Source organism: Stenella coeruleoalba (assembly GCF_951394435.1).
Source record: "Stenella coeruleoalba genome assembly, chromosome: 17".
NCBI classification, from domain to species: domain Eukaryota; kingdom Metazoa; phylum Chordata; class Mammalia; order Artiodactyla; family Delphinidae; genus Stenella; species Stenella coeruleoalba.
This window is the reverse complement of record NC_137163.1, coordinates 4,434,511-4,454,030: the sequence shown is the minus strand read 5'-3', so window position 1 is coordinate 4,454,030 and position 19,520 is coordinate 4,434,511. Positions and strand designations below refer to the sequence as shown.

The following is a 19,520-nucleotide window of genomic DNA, read 5'->3' as shown; positions in this document are numbered from 1 at the left end:
TTACCATCTGTGACTAGAATCTTCATGAACCTTGAGATAACCTTTCATGTAAGATACAAGTCCCAAATGAATGTTCCCCAAGACCTACTCTTCCCACCCACCCCCACTTCCGTATGTGGCAAAATAGCATTATGACTTATTACTGTGACATCTTTCTCCTCAATCCCTGCTCTGCTCATGGATTGGAGATAAGGAGAGATGAGGAAGCACAGACATAGAAACTGAGGCCTCCGGGAGGCCAGGAGTAGAGAGCTGTGTGGACAGGACCCATGTGTCAGGACCCAGGGGTCTCCCTCTAGACAACAATCACTGGTCCCTGGTGGCCAACATGGCACCCCAAAATCAGGCAGCTGGAGTGATGCTCTCTGGGCCCAGAGGTTCCCTCACCCAACGCCCTCCTATGGACAGGCATTGGGTGCCCCACTCCGAACTGGTGCATTCTCAGCCCCACTGGGTGAAGCTCTGAACAGCCAGGGGACTGCAGGAGATCTGCAAGGAAAGCCCTGACCACTGTCTAGGGTGGGCTTAGGTGGAACCGACTGAAAAGCAGAAATAATCCTCCACTGTTATCCCCCCATCCATCAAATCACACAGACCTAACATCATCCTGGGCTCCTGGGCTCCCTGCCCTCCTTCTCTCTACCCCCATCATCCCACACACATCTACTTAAATACTAATGTCGGTCAATTCCACCAGGTACACAGCTCTCCAAGTTGTCAACAGCAGGGGCTCCCCAGGAGATTTTTTTTTAAGTCCTTCAGCAAGAGGCTGTGAGTGATGGTGTCTAGAGAAATGGGTGTAATCTTAGCTTTATGTTTTGAGGTGATCCGCTCCAGATAGGACAGGAGGACATTGGTTCTGGGACAGAGGCAGAGCCTGATCCAGCCCCAGCTGGAACGTGACACCCTACGTGGAAGAGCTGAGAGATACAGCTAAGCATGGGGTGCTCCTGGCTGAGTTTGGCTCTAGGGTAAGGAGGTCGCCCTTCCTCACAGGGCCACAGGGGCTCGAGCCCGTTCAGAATGAGCAAAGAATCACAGCCGAGTGGACTGGCACTTTCTCACTGTGTTGCAGAAAGCAGGTTTTCAGTGGTGACATCCTGTGGCATGAAGAAGCAACTGTCTTTCCATGTGCCTGTTGGCCATCTCTGCGTCTGCCTTGGAAAAGGAAGATCTTCTGTCTGTTCAGACCTTCTGTGCATTTTTAATCCATCTTTTTATTATTATTATTGAGTTGTATGAGCTGTTTATATATCCTGAATATTAACCCCTTATCGGTCATATCATTTGCAAATATTTTCTCCCATTCAGTAGGTTGTCTTCATTTGGACAACAGTTTCCTTTGAGAAATGCAAATAAAGACCACCTAGAGGGGTGGGATAGGGAGGGTGGGAGGGAGGGAGATGCAAGAGGGAAGAGATATGGGAACAAATGTATATGTATAACTGATTCACTTTGTTATAAAGCAGAAACTAACACACCATTGTAAAGCAATTATACTCCAATAAAGATGTTAACAAAAAAAAAACTACAATAAGGTATCACCTCATACAGGTCAGAATGGCCATCATCAAAAAATCTACAAACAATAAATGCTGGAGAGGGTGTGGAGAAAAGGGAAACCTTGTGCACTGTTGGTGGGAATGTAGATTGGTGTAGCCACTATAGAAAACAATATGGAGGTTCCTCCAAAAACTAAAAATAGAACTACCATATGATCCAGCAGTTCCACTCCTGGGTATATAGCCAGAAAAAAACGAAAACACTAATTTGAAAAGATACGTGCACCGCAATGTTCACAGCAGCATTATTTATAATAGCCAAGACATGGAAACAACCTGCGTCCATCAACAGATGAATGGATAAATTAGATGTGGTATACACACACACACACACACACACACACACACACACACACACAAAATGACTACTACTCAGCCATAACAAAGAATGATATTGTGCTATTTTCAACACCATGGATGGACCTAGAGAGTATTATGCTAAGTGAAATCAGGCAGATAGAGAAAGACAAATACTGTATGTTATCACTTGTATGTGGAATCTAAAAAAATAAAACAAATGAATGTATGTAACAAAACAGAAACAGACTCACAGATACAGAGAACAAGCTAGTGGTTACCAGTGGGGAGAGGGAAGGGGGAGGGGCAAGATAGGAGTATGGGATTAAGAGAAACAAACTATTATGTATAAAATAGATAAGCAACAACGATGTATTGTACAGCACAGGGAAATATAGCTATTATCTAGTAATAACTTTAAATGGAGTATAACCTGTAAAAATATTGGATCGCTATGTGGTACACTTAAAACTAATATTATATATCAACTATAATTTAAAAAAAAGAAGCAGCAATGGTCATGAGATGCTTATCGGACTCCATGCACTCCACAGGATGGGGAGGAAGTTGGGGAGCTGGAATAGCCTTCCCTTTTGACTGTACCAACCCCATTGTTTTAGGACAGTTTGGGGCGGGGAGCGGGGGGACATTTGCTAATAGAAGAACAGATTGGGGCAGCTTGCCTGGCCTTGAAATCTGGCTTTGCTACTCTGTTTAATGTGTGTCCTTTAAGATGTAACTTGACCTAATTGTATCTCCAGTTCCTTTCTGTAAAACAGGAATAATAAATGTATCTCATATGGGTTTTTTTGGCGAGGATTAAGTGGATTCAAATTTAGATGGCTTTAAATGGATTAAAGCTTAGACCTCATGCAGAGTCAGGGCTATGTACCTGTGAGCTAATTTTTTAAAATTTATTTATTTATCTATTTATTTTTGGCTGTGCTGGGTCTTCCTTGCTGCGCGCGGGCTTTCTCTAGTTGCGGCGAGCAGAGGCTACTCTTTGTCGCAGTGCATCGGCTTCTTGTTGCGGTGGTTTCTCTTGTTGCGGAGCATGGGCTCTAGGCACACGCGCTCAGTAGTTGTGGCACACAGGCTCAGTAGTTGTGGCGCACAGGCTTAGTTGCTCCCATGGGATCTTCCCAGACCAGGGATCGAATCCATTTCCCCTGTATTAGCAGGTGGATTCTTAACCACTGCGCCACCAGGGAAGTCCCTGCTATTATTATTTTTTAAATGTTGGAGTGAGTTGGGGAAATAGGAAAGGTGCTTGGGATGCCATGTTTATCAGGCATACTCTCTTTTCTATCCACCACCTGTGCCCAAATCATCCTGTTTCTTATCTAAAATACCACAGTAATTTCTTTTTTTTTTTTTTTTTTTTTTTGCGGTACGCGGGCCTCTCACCACTGTGGCCTCTCCCATTGCGGAGCACAGGCTCCAGATGTGCAGGCTCAGCGGCCATGGGTCACAGGCCCAGCTGCTCCGCAGCACATGGGATCCTCCCGGACCAGGGCACGAACCCGCGTCCCCTGCATCGGCAGGTGGACTCCCAACCACTGCACCACCAGGGAAGCCCCAGAGTAATTTCTTAATTACCAGCGTAATTTCTTAACTGATATCCCCAATTCCAGTTCCATCCCCCTTACCCCATCTGCTGTACATGGCATATCGATCTTCTAAAAATGTAACTTGAGCCTATAACCCTGCCTCTTAAGATCCTTCAGGAGTGGTTCTAGACTCTCAGAATGAGTTTCAAGCTCCATGGCCTGGCATTCAGGCCAGCTAAGGTCTGATTCCTGTTCATCATGAATCCTGGCTCCATTTGGACCAAGCAATACCAATCACCTGTACTTCCCAGAAAGCTCCAGGATGTCAAGTACATCCATGAATGTGTGCTCATCCTTCAAACCTGTGTCTACATATTGCTGCCATATGAAGCCTGCTAAGATCTAACTTAGAGTTCATCACCTCCTCCTCTGAGCTGCCTCTGAACCCCACACATACTTGGAAAAGGCACTCAGAGCTTTGTGGTATACTTATTTACATCACAATGCATTACCCACACTAGACTGAGGAGTCTTTGAAGAAAGTTCTCCTTTTTCCCCTGAATAGCAAAAACAATCTTGAGAAAGAAGAGCAAAACTGGAGGAATCATGCTCCCTGATATCAGACTGTACTACAAAGCAACAGTAATCAAAACAATATGGTGCTGCCCCCCCCACACACACACACACACACAAAAACAGCATATAGATAAAAAGAACAGAATAGAGAGCCCAGAAATGAACTCAAACCTATATGGACAATTAATCTATGACAAAGGAGACGTCTTTGAAGAAAGTTCTTAAGAAAGGGTCTATGCCTATCTTTCTCTACCCAACCCATAGCACAACATCTGGAACATAGAGATGTTTGATACATCTTTAAAATTTATTTGAATAGATTTGAGGTTGACTTTCTTCTCATGTATTTGTCTTATCTTGTCCTACCAACCAAAAATCGAAAGTTTCCTTTAAACATCTTTGCACTTATGATAGGTGCTCAATTACTATGTTCAGTTTGACTCACAGGGAAGTAATGTTCACCTAAGAGCCAGATCGGTTGGCACTGGGGTGGGAGGGTCCTCAGGAGAAGGCCAACCTTGTTATGCCTTGGGATGGGTCTTCAAGGGAACGACTTCTCAGCGGCACAGCAGTTCAACCCACAGAGCTTCACGTTTTTATCTTATCTCATTCTCCTCTCATTGCATTATCGGAGCACATGTAACTGTGATTGCAGCAAACCCATACGCAGTTGTGTTCTTACTAGGCACCAGGCACTATTCTAAACTCATTTTATCTTCACAACAACCCCATGATAACCCTCTTAGGAGGAAACGGAGGCAAAGTTGCAGAACTTCACTGAAATCACACAACTAAAGGGGGCTAAGCCTGGGTTTGAACGGTCAATTCCAGTTCCTTATGACTAGGCAACATTGCCTATATGCTCTGCTATGACCATGGTTTACATTATCTCTGTCATTTATATTTGGAAATTATATAGAGATCCTGCATCATCATCTAATGCAGGGTTCTCAACTTGGCATTATTGATATTTGGGGCCAGGTGATTGTCATGAGGGCTGCCCTGTGCATTATAGGATGTTCAACACCTTCCCTGACCCCTGCCCATTAGATGCCAGTAGCACCCTGCCCCCTACCAACACCCTCAATTTTGACAAACCAAATGATTTCCAGACATTGACAAATGTCCCTGGGCTGGGGGGAGGATGGAGACAAAATTATCCTATATTGAGAACCACTGATCCAAAAATAGACTTAGGGTAAATTTTATAACAAATGATAATGAATGTAAACCCAATCTCAAATAAAATTGCTGATATTTTTTTAAAATAGGCCATTATTTGTTAGGTATGAGCACATCAGCTTTGTTTTTACTCAAAGATCGGGCTGGCGGAAGCTTTCTTCTGGTCAAGGTGCTTGCTTGACCTTTTCTTCTTGTTCTCTCATATTTCCATTATAAGTACCTCTATCTTTAACCCACGTGCATGTATTTCAAAGGGGTCTTTTCAAGTTACCTGAGCAGTTTGTGAGGACCAGTTTAGTTAAAACACTTCTATGATCACAATTCAATTAACTAAGCACCAGTAGGCAGTAGCGTTTCCCATTACACTGAATGGAAGGGACCACTGTCAAGCACTACTGGCCATGTGGTCCTCGGAACCCCCCTTCAGAACAGTGCAAGGCAGGTGCCCAGCAGCACGTGCACTAAGGGCAGCCTCATCCAGCCTCATATTTAACATTAATGAAACAATCATTTTTTAAAGACAGAGCTCAATGTAAATGAACACTTCGATACATTCTGGCTGTACATTCTAAAAAATGGGTCATCTCGCACCTGCCCCCTCCCAACCTGGAGATCGCAGTTTTTTAAAGAACCAATTAGGGACCCATTAGAATCAAAGAGATCCAGTGTGACCCCAACTTCCGCCACTTCCCACCTGTGTGACTTGGTGCATAACAGGAGATAATCTGCCTGATCATCAGTTCCCTCATCTGCAGGTTTACATGTATCTAATACGTATAGGAAAAGGCTCTAACCTCTGGCCAGTTATGGTAGCCGTTCGAATTCATTCTGATTCTTTGCAGCTACCAAGCTGCATTTGTCAGCCCTCCTCGTAGCTGATGGGGACCTCACGACGGAGTCCTCACCAAGTCAGATGAACAGAAGTGATATGACTTCCTGTGGGAGGAAAGAGAGTGGGCATGAGTTACACACACACACACACACACACACACACATTCACATAACCTTTCTTCTAGCTGTGCAACTGAAAAAAAAAACAAAAAACAAAAAAAAGAATAAGCCCAAACAAGAAAATGGCCAATTTCAAAATGGAGACAGATCAAAGGTTGCCTCTGAAGCTGCTGATGGTGGTGGCCTGACCTGCATCAGACTGTGATGGGGCAAAAATTAACTTATGTACATCACTGAGATTTCAAAGTTAATCTGCTTAGGTAGCATTGAGTAGCCAACGCTGGCTAACACGAGTAGAGAAACACGATTTCCAAACCACTAGATAATCACCCGAAAAACCACACCAACAGTTCACACGGCCACACCAGGAGATGAGCGCTATTACTGCCCGATTTTTTCCAAGATTAGGAAACTAGGCACAGGCAGCTGCCAACTGGGAAAAAACCACAACCTAAGAGTTGAAAATTATGTTTTACTTGGATTTTCTGAGGATGGAAGACAGCCTCTCAGGTCGCTCTGAGGGACCACTCCGAAGAGGTAAGAGAGGAGGCAGAATATATAAAAACCAGATAGTGGAGTTCCCTGGTGGCCAGTGGTTAGGACTCCGCGCTTTCACTGCCGAGGCCCGGGTTCAATCCCTGGTGGTGGAATTAAGATCCCGCAAGCCACGCGGTATGGCCAAAACAAAACCAAACCAGGTAGTGGGCACATTAGAAAATTACTGTTTATTAAAGAAGACCAAGTATCTCGAGTGAATGAATTTAGCGCTTTTCTAGAAATGGGAAGATGCAAGAGTCTGGGCTCACTGAAATCATTCTTTAACCACCTAGGGCCAGTATCCTGTTCTTTCCAGCCCTGAGTCCCCTCGGGGTGCACCGCAGCGGCTGAGGGCTTGTTTGTCTCCATCCTGAGATCCCTCAGGGCTCATCGTTAGGGTGATGGTTTGATGGCGGAAGCATCCTTGGTTGGCTGATAAGGCAAGCAACATTCTTCCATCCACAGAGCTAACAGGACTTCTCTGAGCTAGAAAGCGGCAGAGCCAGGGTTTGACCCTGATCAACTGGTTCGAGGGCCTACACACAGGGCTTCTACTCTGTTGGTTCGAAACCTGGGGAGCTTCCTGGGGTGAAATCTGAAATTGGCTCCCGGAAGCTAAAGAGAGACCAGAGAAAAGGCCACTCCAGATGGAGGCGGCAGGTTTAATAAGCAGGGGATTTACCTCGGAGGTCTGTCTTGAGAAGCCACGAGACAAGTAAATCTCCGAACACGCCAGTCCGGACCTCCAAAGTTTATAGAGAGGCCTTAATGGGGTTCAGTCACCCAGAGGGTCCCAACTACTGTCGCGTTCTCAAGGCTGAGTCCTTGGAAAGGGCTCCCACGGTAGGAAAAGTGGGTGGAGCTTATATTCCAAGGACAGGGAGGGAGTGAGGAGCCTCCGATTGCCTCGGTCAGCTCTGGGATCAGCTGGCAATCCTGTCTTCTCCATGACCTCCTGCAGCAAACTCTGGGACATCTCAAGAAAGGTCTGTGCGATGAGTGACTGGTGGAATGCCAGGCACGGGATTGATGTTTACTTATCACACTTTAATGATGTTCATTACTATACTGCTGTGGAAAGCTAGATTCACTACCAAAAAAAAGTTAGTTGGTAACAAATCAGTAGTATATTTTAGAAATCAGCAACTTTGAAAGAAAGGAGGGGGAGACTACTGAGTTGATAGTGAGGATGATGACATTGACAAATAAACACTCCTACTAAATTGTAAGGACACCACTTTTCAACTCAATACGTAAGCGAGCAGAACCCCCCTCCCCCGTATCCTCTGCTTTAGCTCCTCTCTAAAGTACCTAGATAATAGTATCTCATGCATATTTCCTGAGTTTTTCAGATGCTAAAACCACCACCAAATGGAAGAAATTAACTACTTGATGATCTTGAGCGTGTAGCCCCCAGACCTTCTGGCGCCTAAGGATTGATCACCACCAACCAATCAGAGAATTGTGCGTCAGCTGATCACAAATCCTCCCCGTCATTTGCAATAAAGCTTTCTCTGCTCCCAGCTCTGACATTTCGGTTTGGCCTCACTGTGCATCGGCCACACGGACTTGCCTTCCATAACAAATAAAGGATATTTGTGTTTTTTATATATAGATAGATAGATATAGATATATATAATTTTAAGTTGGTGAATCATTAAATGACTACAGTAGCACTCTGGGGACAAATTCTTCCTTTTAGAAAGGACACAGCCTTGGGAGGTGGCCAGGACCTTCTCACTTCTCATAATCGAAGTGTCTGGGACGTCAGTATCATTCCTGTCTGCAGAAACTCCAGGCCCTGTTCCAAGGCCTTCCCTTGGTGAGTTATAAAGGGGAAGAATTTAACGTGAGCCTGTCTCTATGAAGTCGGATATGAATGCTGCCCCTTGTGGGATGGTCCTGGGGATTGAAGGACCCCAGCATGGATCTGACACCTAAGGGCCCCCAGTACATCTTAGGCCCATTGCTCCCTGACTCCTTTGCACTCTTGTGTTGCCTTGCTTGCTAGGACTTGCAGCTCACCTTCGTTCTCAGATGCCCTGTAGGGGATGGAAAAGACTCAGTGACCAGGTGATAACCTCCTAAGAATAATATAGCCAGGGAGCCATAAGCCTTGCTTCTAGTACTAGAATCTGCTAGTAACCAGCTCAGTGACCTTGGGAAAGTTACTTTGACACTTTGAGCCTCAGTTTCCTCATCTTTATAATGGACAGGATTTACAAGAAGAGCACTAAGGTCCCTCCTAATTTGACGGTTGTGGGTCTCCAGACCTGCGCTCCATTCCCTCTATGCCTCTAATGGCTCGTGTGACAAAGTACCAGTTCAACATGAAGATCATCTCAATACTTTATTTGATATCAGTGTTTTCTCCCTTAACTGAATGTATTTCCTATTGTCTTAAGGTTTTTTCATTATGAAATAGATGAAACATAACGTAATGTTTATACACATATATTATACACACATAGAGAGGGAGCACACTCATACATGTTTGTTAAAAATAATTTTTTAAAGACCAGGTGCAATCAGTTCAGTTTAAGGAGAAGACCATGTCCACACCTCTGATTTGTCATGTGTGTCCTTTTTTTTTAACATCTTTATTGGAGTATAATTGCTTTACAATGGTGTGTTAGTGTCTGCTGTATCACAAAGTGCATCAGCTATATGTACACATATATCCCCATATCTCCTCCCTCTTGTGTATCCCTCCCACCCTCCCTGCCCCACCCCTCTAGGTGGTCACAAAGCACCGAACTGATCTCCCTGTGCTATGCGGCTGCTTCCCACTAGCTATCTATTTTACGTTTGGTAGTGTATATATGTCCATGCCACTCTCTCACTTTGTCACAGCTTACCCTTCCCCCTCCGCATCTCAAGTCTATTCTCTATGTCTGCATCTTTATTCCTGTTGTGCCCCTAGGTTCATCAGAACCAACTGGTTTTCTTTTTAGATTCCATATATATGTGTTAGCATACGGTATTTGTTTTTCTCTTTCTGACTTACTTCACTCTGTATGACAGACTCTAGGTCCATCCACCTAACTACAAATAACTCAATTTCATTTCTTTTTATGGCTGAGTAATATTCCATTGTATATATGTGCCACATCTTCTTTATCCATTCATCTGTCCATGGACACATAGGTTGCTTCCATGTCCTGGCTATTGTAAATAGAGCTGCAGTGAACATTGTGGTACATGACTCTTTTTCAATTTTGGTTTTGTCAGGGTGTGTGCCCAGTAGTGGGATTGCTGGGTCATATGGTAGTTCTATTTTTAGTTTTATAAGGAACTTCCATACTGTTCTCCATAGTGGCTGTATCAATTTACATTCCCACCAACAGGGCAAGAGGGTTCTCTTTTCTCCACACCCTCTCCAACATTTATTGTTTGTAGAATTTTTGATGATGGCCATTCTGACTGGTGTGAGGTGATACCTCATTGTGGTTTTGATTTGCATTTCTCTAATGATTAGTGATGTTGAGCATCCTTTCATGTGTTTGTTGGAAATCTGTATATCTTCTTTGGGGAAATGTCTGTTTAGGTCTTCTGCCCATTTTTGGATTGGGTTTTGTTTTTTTGATATTGAGCTGCATGAGCTGATATTGAGGTTTAATCTTGGAAATTAAACCTTTGTCAGTTGCTTCATTTGCAAGTATTTTCTCCCATTCTGAGGGTTGTCTTTTCATCTTGTTCATGTTTTCCTTTGCTGTGCAAAAGCTTTTAACTTTCATTAGGTCTCATTTGTTTATTTTTGTTTCTATTTCCATTTCTCTATGAGGTGGGTCAAAAAGGATCTTGCTGTGATTTATGTCAAAGAGTGTTCTTCCTATGTTTTCCTCTAAGAGTTTTATAGTGTCTGGCCTTACATTTAGGTCTTTAATCCATTTTGAGTTTATTTTTGTGTATGGTGTTAGGGAGTGTTTTAATTTCATTCTTTTACATGTAGCTGTCTAGTTTTCCCAGCACCACTTATTAAAGAGGCTCTCTTTTCTCCATTGTATATTCTTGCCTCCTTTATCAAAAATAAGGTGACCATAGGTGCATGAGTTTATCTCTGGGTTTTCTGTCCTGTTCCATTGATCTGTATTTCTGTTTTTGTGCCAGTACCATACTGTCTTGATTTCTGTAACTTTGTAGTATAGTCTGAAGTCCAGGAGCCTGATCTCTCCAGCTCCATTTTTCTTTCTGAAGATTGCTTTGGTGGGCTTCCCTGGTGGTGCAGTGGTTGAGAGTCCGCCTGCCGATGCAGGGGACGTGGGTTCATGCCCCGGTCCGGGAAGATCCCACATGCCGCAGAGCGGCTGGGCCCGTGAGCCATGGCCGCAGAGCCTGCGCATCCAAAGCCTGTGCTCCGCAATGGGAGAAGCCAGAACAGTGAGAGGCTTGCATACCGAAAAAAAAAAAAGTTCTTTTTACTCGTGTATACTAAACTTTTACGATAATGAACGGTTATTAAAATTTTATCAACTATTCTTTTCTATGTCTATTAAGATAAGGTGATGTTTCTCTTCACTTCTGTGAATAGAGTAGATTACATTAATGTGTTCTATAATGTTGATGTGAATTTGCATTCCTGGAATAAACCCCAGTTGCTCATAATGTACCATCTTTTTGTATATACACTCCTCTTCAGGCTGGCAATATTTTATTTAGAATTGTTTCATTATGCTCATTAATGAGATTTGGATATAATTTTCCTTTCCTTTACTCTATCAAACCTTGTTTGGTGGTGGAATCAAGGTGACTCCACCCTCTTAAAGTAAGTTCTATGGTAGCCTCTGTTTTTCACTTCTTTGAAAAAATTTATGTAATATTAGCAATCATCAGTTTCTTGAACATTTAACTCAACTGTAAAATCATTGTGGGTCTAACGTTCTCTTTGTGGGAAGAGTTTCAATTATTTATTCAGTTACTAGATGGAAAATAGAGTTACTAGGGAGATCCCCAGGGATGGAGGAGGAATGTTTGTTTGGGATTGAGCCTGTTTATAGACTGAGAGGAAAAAAACATCATGGGGTAGATTGAAGATAACAATCTGCAATTGTTAGGAAGGGATGGAAGTAGAGGGAGACCCATGAGAGACTAGAGTAGGTAATTCCATCTAACTGGGGGCTTGGGCAGGCCAGTGGAGCCAGCTCTACTCTTAAGAGACAGGATGGAAATAAAAGACAGTGGGATACATCTGAAGGTGATAAAAGCCTGAAGCAGAAGGAATACTTGTCTGGTGGGCTTTATTTTCTTTGGGAAGTAGAGAGTAGGCTTTCCTGCCTAGAGAGGAAGAGTTGGAATTAGGGCTTGAGGAAAATAGAAACATGGATCAGTGGAGGAGAAGAAGAGGTGAGCAGGGACAGGTGTTGGCTTCATGTGATGTGAGAAGAGGGCAAGTCACTGGGCTGGAGCTTGAACTCCTGGGTCTATAGCAGGAACAAAGGGAGCTCAGGGGCTATGAATTAGGGCAATTACATGAAGTTGGTTGAAGAGATGGGTCATGATAGACTGAAAGAAAACAAGAGAACTGGGGAGTGGATGTCTGTGAAGTTAAAAAAGAAAAAAGAAGTGTAGTAGAAGAATGGGAGAGAAAGAGGAAGCAGAAAGACACGTGCTGTGATCAGAAAGGACAACAGGTCAGAGGACTTCCCTGGTGGTCCAGTGGTTACGACTCTGCACTCCCATCGCAGGGGGCCCAGGTTCGATCCCTGGTCGGGGAACTAAGATCCCGCATGCCACGTCGCTTGGCCAAAACCAAAAGGACAGGTCAGAATTTATGCTGGTCAAGTTGGCCTTTCCAGGTTTGGGATTGGGTTAAGGATCAACCCAAAGACAATCCTAATGAGATGATGGGAGGGAAATGGAAGGGGACTTCCGGGTAAGAGACAACGGAGCCAGGGCTGAGAGACAACTGCAGTGACAGTCTTCCTTCATTCTGCCCTTACCATCCGCTTCGGAGTGTTAAGGAATTTACATAACATCATGTAATTTAATCCTCCCACAGCTAATGAGGGGAGTCCTGATACTATCTCCAATTTGCAGATGAAAAGCTGATGCTCTATTAGGACATTCCTCAGATGGCGTTTGAATGAAGGTCTTTCTAATCCAAAAAGCTTTACATTTAAGGGATATCCAACACTGTTAAAGAGGCCAAGAATTGGGATGAGTTATTCCTGGGAAATAAAATCTCACAGTAATAGCGGGACTTCTGGTGGAGAGAGCTTTTGAGTCAACAAACGCCGGAGTGAGGAGAGGTGAAGGGTGGGAAAATCAGGAACCCTGGGTCTTACGCCTTCTCATCCATCAAAAGTGGGGGTTCCTGGGGCTTTGCAATGTTTATGGACACCGTGCAAGGCATAGTGGCATTTGTGGTCTGTGAAGACAATCTTGATCTGCACAGTTACACAGGTACTATTTAAGAGCCTCCCCTCCCCTTCCCTATTCTTCCTTTTTCCTCCAAAACAAACAAACCTCCTGCTCTGACCCTTGGTGCCACCTGCTTCCCAAAATTGGCAAGAGAACAGAGTGAGGCATCTCACACTTAACATCTTTCTCGATCCCTGGTGCCACCCTGGGAGTTAGATGTTATCCCCGTATAAAAAACAACAAAATTTAAGCACAGAGATTGAAATTTGCCTCGGTACAAACGTCCCTTGCAATTGCAGAGCTTCTTGAAAAAACAGATAATTTACTGTATGATTTTGTATCCATGTTCTCCTCTTGATTTTGTTCGTGCCAAGATCTCCTGGAGGAGACAAGTCCTGGGATCCCCACAGGCAGAGAAGGAGTGCTTCTCCATCCAAGTCTCATAACCCATGAATGCTGCTGCCGGGACCAAGCCCTATAGCCTCTTCTGTCTTGCTCTCCTGTGATCTTTGCAAGAGGATCATGGTACTTCTTCCAGAATCAGAGACAAAGCGCCAATCTCCAGACTCAAATGCCTGGTGAGTTTCCCCAGTTTGGCTCAGGGCTCCCTGAAGACCTTGCTGAGCCTGGCACTCATTAAAGCTCCCTTGTCCTAAATCATCTGGCTTTAAGGGACAACTGAGGGACCACCAAAGCATTCTGCAGAAGGCAGAGCACAGGTCAGGGGAGTGAGTGCCAAGGCCCCTCATCCTAGATGCTGATCAGTTGGCCCAGCTTCAGGGTTGAATTATCTGTGTTAATTTCTAGTTTAGCCACTTACTAGCCGTACGCTCTTGAGCAGGGTCTGAACATCTCTGTACCTCAGTATCTCCATTTTTCAAAGCTCACAGCAATAGTCCTATGATAGAGGATGGTGACAAACGATCCTCAAATATAAGCATTCTATAATGATTTCCTATAATATTAATGATGGTTATTATTATTGTTATTTAAACACATATGAAAACTGAGACCCAGAGAATGCAAGAGAACTTCCAAGTTCCCACACTGAGCCAGAGGCCACAATTCTGTTTTGTTTTGTTTTTTAACCTCAGCATCCTTCTTCCCTTACGAGGATGAATTGGGCTAATATGGGCAAAGTACCATTTCCGTCAGCTAGGGCTGCCATAACAAAGTGCCTCAGACTTGATGGTTTAAACAACAGAAATTCATTTTCTCTCCATTCTGGAAGCCAAAAGTCCTAGATCAAGGTGTTCATGGGTTGACTTCTTATAAAGCTTCTCTTTGGCTTGTAGATGGCTGTCTTCTCCCTGTGTCCTCCCGGGGTCTTCCCTCTTTGTGTGTCTGTGTCCTAATCTCCTCTTCTTATAAGGAATATGGGATTAGGACCCATTCTAGTGATCTCATTTTAACTCAGTTGCTTCTTTAAAGACCTTTTCTCCAAGTATAGTCACATTCTGAGGCACTTGGGGGAGGAGGGATTAGGACTTCAACATATGGATTTTGGAAAGGCGACATTCAACCCATAATAGATGCAGATTACAGATTCTGACAGAGAAAAGTTGCTCAGGAAATATTAAGTATTATTTTCACGGCATGGTTACTACTGTGCCTTATCTCCGGACTTTGATGAAATTCCCACGTTGAAAATGTGTGATGTCCATTGAAAAGCCCCTCAAACAGCCTTTTGTATGTGCCCCACAGAGGAGTTCACACAGTTCCAGGAGGCTGCTGTGTGCCCACAGGACCCTTCTGAGGAAAGAGAACTCATGCAACTTTCTCTGCATAGAGTTGTTTTGGCTGTAGCCCATGAGCACTGAGCGGATTAAGCCCTACCTTCCTGCTCACCGGACCTTGGTCAGACATCAGTGCAAGTTCAATGCAACCACGGATGCGCCTGTGAACACTGACCCTCAGTGTCTGTGGTATGGGCTGGTACTCCAGCCAAACGTAAATATTATATAGTTTGGAGGCTAGGAAACGTCTCCTTGGGGACAAATAGACAAACAAACCAGAATTGAGTTTGATCTCATCTGTACCCACTGCATGTAAAAAGAGAAACAGAGAGAGCGCCTCTGAAACACTTGGCTTCGTCTTCTCTTGAGTTTATAATTCACAATACATCCCTTAGATACAGAGTCTTTTTATCCCCTCTGTCATTTTCCAAGATCTTTTTTCACCCTCTTCTTCCCAAGCCAACCGTGTTCCTTTCCATGAAGTGTCCTTCTTACTCATCGCGAAACTAGAATTACAGATATCTCATTCAATCCTGAGAAAATGGGCTAGGTGTGAGGGGCTGGAGTTCCTCTTCAATATCAGAAGCATCTGTGGTCCCCTTTCTAGGACCAGGGACTTTGTAACACTGGGTGCACCTATGAACAAGGGGATTGCATAAACTCTGTGTTAAGGTCCTTCCCAGCTCTTATGACCTGTGATGCAATATATGGTCCCGGCATCTTCTGGGGTGCGTGCACCTCTGGCGGTCCCTTCTTCCCTCACACTATAGCAGAACCAAAGCCTCAGAAGGCAACTCTGATCTCTGCCTCTGCAGGGAGAGAGACTGGGGATGATGGATGGAGAGGGATTTGACAGGTTGATTTCAGTGAGTGTGTGTAGGAGTGTGCATTTCAGCTTGAAGAACGCAGGAGGAAATACCACATCCATGTATTTGTTTATCCCTGTTGTTAAATAGCTATGCTCTGGCCTCTGCACTGTGGTCGACTCTGAGAACACAGGAGACCTCAGCATCTCGGAGACACCACCAACCCGTGTACAGATCATCAGTCGAACACTACAGGAAACCCACCTGAAGGCAACTCACTGGGCCTGCGTTTCAGAATGAAGGGGCTTTGGTCATTTATTAGCTTGTAACCCTTAACGAGGCCTTCACACAGCACGCTGGGAGAATCCTGAGAGTTAAGGAAGAGCTCTATGAACTGCAGATTGCTTTACAAATGCTAATTATGTTAGGAAGGTGATTGCCCTGGGACACGATCAAGTTCAAATTACTTAGTATGACAGCCAAGGTGGCTAAAACTCTGACTCGTGTTATGCCGCCCCTGCAATGTAGTCAATGCGCCAGATACATGGTGCAACTTGACATTTCTCAAACCATCTGCATCTTGTCATGCGTTCCTGCCTTTGCTCCCTTCCTGCTTGCTGTCTGACAGATAATTGCTTATTTATCGAATTAAAATCTCACATCATCCCCCCCACATACACATGCATACACACATGCACATAGACACAAACTAAGCACGATTAGCTATTCTCTCCTGGGCAAATTGTTTGATCTCAAGATAAGTCAGGAACGACCAAATTCATTAAACAACCCTCAGTCCCTTTCTCAAGATGTCCCCAGATTCTGATAACCCAGTGGGTGTGAAAGAGCTCTAGCTAAGGTCTTCTTTTCCTGAGCCTACCTGTGAATTCTCAGAGTGAAGCAAATGTAGTGAGCTCGTAGATAGCCTTTCTCCTGCAATACAAGGATGTCCATCCCTGCGTTGTCTGCATTAACACAAACTGGGGAAAACATTTTAATGGCTAACAATGGTGGGGACTGGTGGAATAAAATAAAAGATAATAAGCTATTAATCAATCATTAAAGTGATGCTTTATTTTAAAATAAAGGAAAATATTCTATTACTTGGAAATGTCAATTTTATATGTTTTATGTCGTGATTCCATTTTTTGTACAAAACTAATAAGAAAAATAACACCCTGAAAGTGTATGAAACCAAGATAGGCTCTGGGAGCTGGGAGTGCAGGTGGTCGTAATTCTCTCCACTGTGTTTTGCTACATTTTCTAAATACCCTATAAGAAGTAATTATGTCATCAGGCAAAAATAAGTGTGGCTTAATTGTTTTTCTGGTTTGGGGTTTTTTTTTTGGCCACCCCGCACGGCATGCAGGATCTTAGTTCCCCAACCAGGGATCAAGCCCGCGTCCCCTGCAGGGAAGTCCCATGGTTTAGTTGTTTTAATCACTTTGATTCAAACAACACAAAATTTTGAATTTTAGACTTTTGCGTATTTTTAGTAGTTGCTCATCCATCCACCCTTCCATCCATCTTTCCTTCCATCATCCATGCATCCATCCATCTTTCCTTCCATCCATCCACCCTAGGGAAAAAAGGGTGAGATTTGGAAAGGGTTTGATACAAGTTAGTTCTTACTCACTGGCTCTGCGACCTCCAGGGAATTGCTCAAACCCTGTCTTCAGTTACAGCATCTGTAAGTGGAGCAGTGGCCTCAGCATGGCCTGCATTTTTGGGTTATTTTTAGCAACAAAAGGACTCACAGATGTGGAAGCCCATTCAAAGCTTCCACTCCCTACGTGTGTGACCTGAGATTTTCAGTATTCAAGCAGGTTTCATGCTTGCCCATTCGGTTTGCAGAAACCCACCATTCCACAAATAACAGTTTTCACATAAATGCATCTTTGGAAGCTCTAAAGGCTCCAAATAAGATTTTGATGTCTAAAAAAAATGCACACCATCCCTTCTGATGCAAAAGTAATTGACTTCCTTCCCACATAAAGGATTCTTATCATTTAAATGGAGAAGCAATCTTAATAATAGATGATTGCTTTATGAATATGAAAATTATATATTCATTGCATAATCAACCGTTTAACTGACACATCATTGCAGCCCCTGTGGAGTGTGTGGAACAGATTTGAAACCACGTGACCGATTGTTCTAATTCTTCTTTTAGAAAACAAGAGGCCTGCTATTCAGCTCAGGGTATAAGGAAATAGCAGATTCAAATCTGCCGTTACTTATTAAGCACCTGCTGTGTGCAAAGAGGGACTGTTGCAAAGTTTACATTTTTCAGGAAGATACCACACCCTCCCATTGTGAAGCTCAAAAATGAGCAGAGGCAAACTATTATATAGAGAGTGGATAAACAGCAAGGTCCTACTGTATAGCGCAGGGAACTATATTCAATATCCCATGATAAACCATAATGGAAAAGAATATGAAAAAGAACATACATATATATAGGGCTTCCCTGGTGGCACAGTGGTTAAGAATCCACCTGCCAATGGAGGGGATGTGGGTTCTATCCCTGTTCCGGGAAGATCCCACATGCCGCGGAGCAACTAAGCCCGTGCGCCACAACTACTGAGCCTGCGTGCCTAGAGCCCGCACACCAAAACGAAGAGGAGCCCCCTCTCGCCACAACTAGAGAAAGCCCGCGCGCAGCAACAAAGACCCAATGCAGCCAAAAATAAATAAATTTACAAGAAAAAATAAAGATTCCAAGTAGGAGCAACCTCAGAGTGCCAGGGCATTGATAAAGGCTCCCCAGAGCAAGAGGCATTCCGAGGGGACTGGAAAGGGACAAGGGCAATAGGATAGGGATAAAGGGTAGTCCCCGTGGAGGCCGTGAGCATGAGGTGAGATCCCTGCGTGGGTTAATATATATAGACATGCCTCAAAGGTGGACGGGAAACAGGTTATAGAGCAAGCCTTGGATAGCATGCACCTTTGGGGCAGGGAGCTCTGAAGCCCCGAGCAGGATGTAGCCGATGGCAGTTAAAGAAGAGAACATCAAAGGGACTCCGAAGAAACCCCAGGATCCAGCCTTCTCGCCAGTGTAAGGTTGCCAGACCCAGCAAATGAAAAGAAGGATGTCCAGTTAAATTTGAATTTCAGGTAAACAATAAATAATTTTTGAGTAAAAGGATGTCTCAGGAACTGCACGGGAAACACTTCTACTAAAAAGGTGTTGGAAATTCAAACGTAACTGGGCATCCTGCCTTTTATCAGTTCATCCCACCCAGAAGATCACACACCCTAAGTGTCCTGGTCGGCGTCCCTACAGAACGGGCCGCCAGCCCTGCGGAACCAAGGCCCACGCCATCTGCAGCTGGCTGGCCTGCAGCGGGGGCTCCGGGGGTGCTGCGCAGACCCTCTATTATAGAGTACCTTGCAGCCAGTTTGCACAATCACTAAGGGCCTTTCCAGAATCTGAGTGTCTGCCATGGACCCCTGAGAAATACGAAAGAGAGGGCAGGCGTGGAGGAGAGTGGGAGTCAAGAAAGGGACAAAAACACCGTGTAATCACTTGAGTTGTCTTCAAAGAAGGACACAGACACCAAAACTCTGGAAAGGAGAAATCAATTTCCTTTTATCCTGGTGCTGCCTTCCCTTCCTCCCATTCAACAAATAGGTATTGACTTCCTAGGATGTGCTGGGCACTGTGAACTGCAGTTATGAGTGAGTTACAGTAGGCTTGCTCACTAGGTTTCAGACACTGGGTTTCAAACGCTGGCTTTGCCACTTAAAAGCCGACCGATCTTCCATTGATCCTCAGTTTTCTCATCTGGAAAATGGGTGTAACAGTGCGTCCAGGAAGGTTGTTGTAAGGATTCATTTAAATGATGTAAGCACAAAGTAATACTCGCAGAAAGCCAGCTTCCCCTCCCTGACGCCATCCTCATTTTCTCATCACAGAGAAAGAGACATGATCTCATAATGACGAAGTAGTGAGCAAGTGAT

At 44.1% G+C, this 19,520-nt stretch overlaps 1 protein-coding gene across 4 annotated transcripts in view; it reads right to left on the bottom strand.

The window, feature by feature from the left end:
- The window catches only part of FAM135B (family with sequence similarity 135 member B), a 278,477-nt gene extending 271,003 nt beyond the window's left edge, over positions 1-7,474 (bottom strand). For all 4 annotated transcript variants that reach the window (XR_013824617.1, XM_079901950.1, XM_079901951.1 and 1 more), the window contains exons 1-2: positions 7,338-7,474; positions 5,962-6,103 (exon numbers count right to left, since the gene is read on the bottom strand). The gene's annotated coding sequence lies outside the window, so the exon portion shown is untranslated. The remainder of the gene's footprint in view (positions 1-5,961; positions 6,104-7,337) is intronic.
- Positions 7,475-19,520: the final 12,046 nt, after the last annotated feature.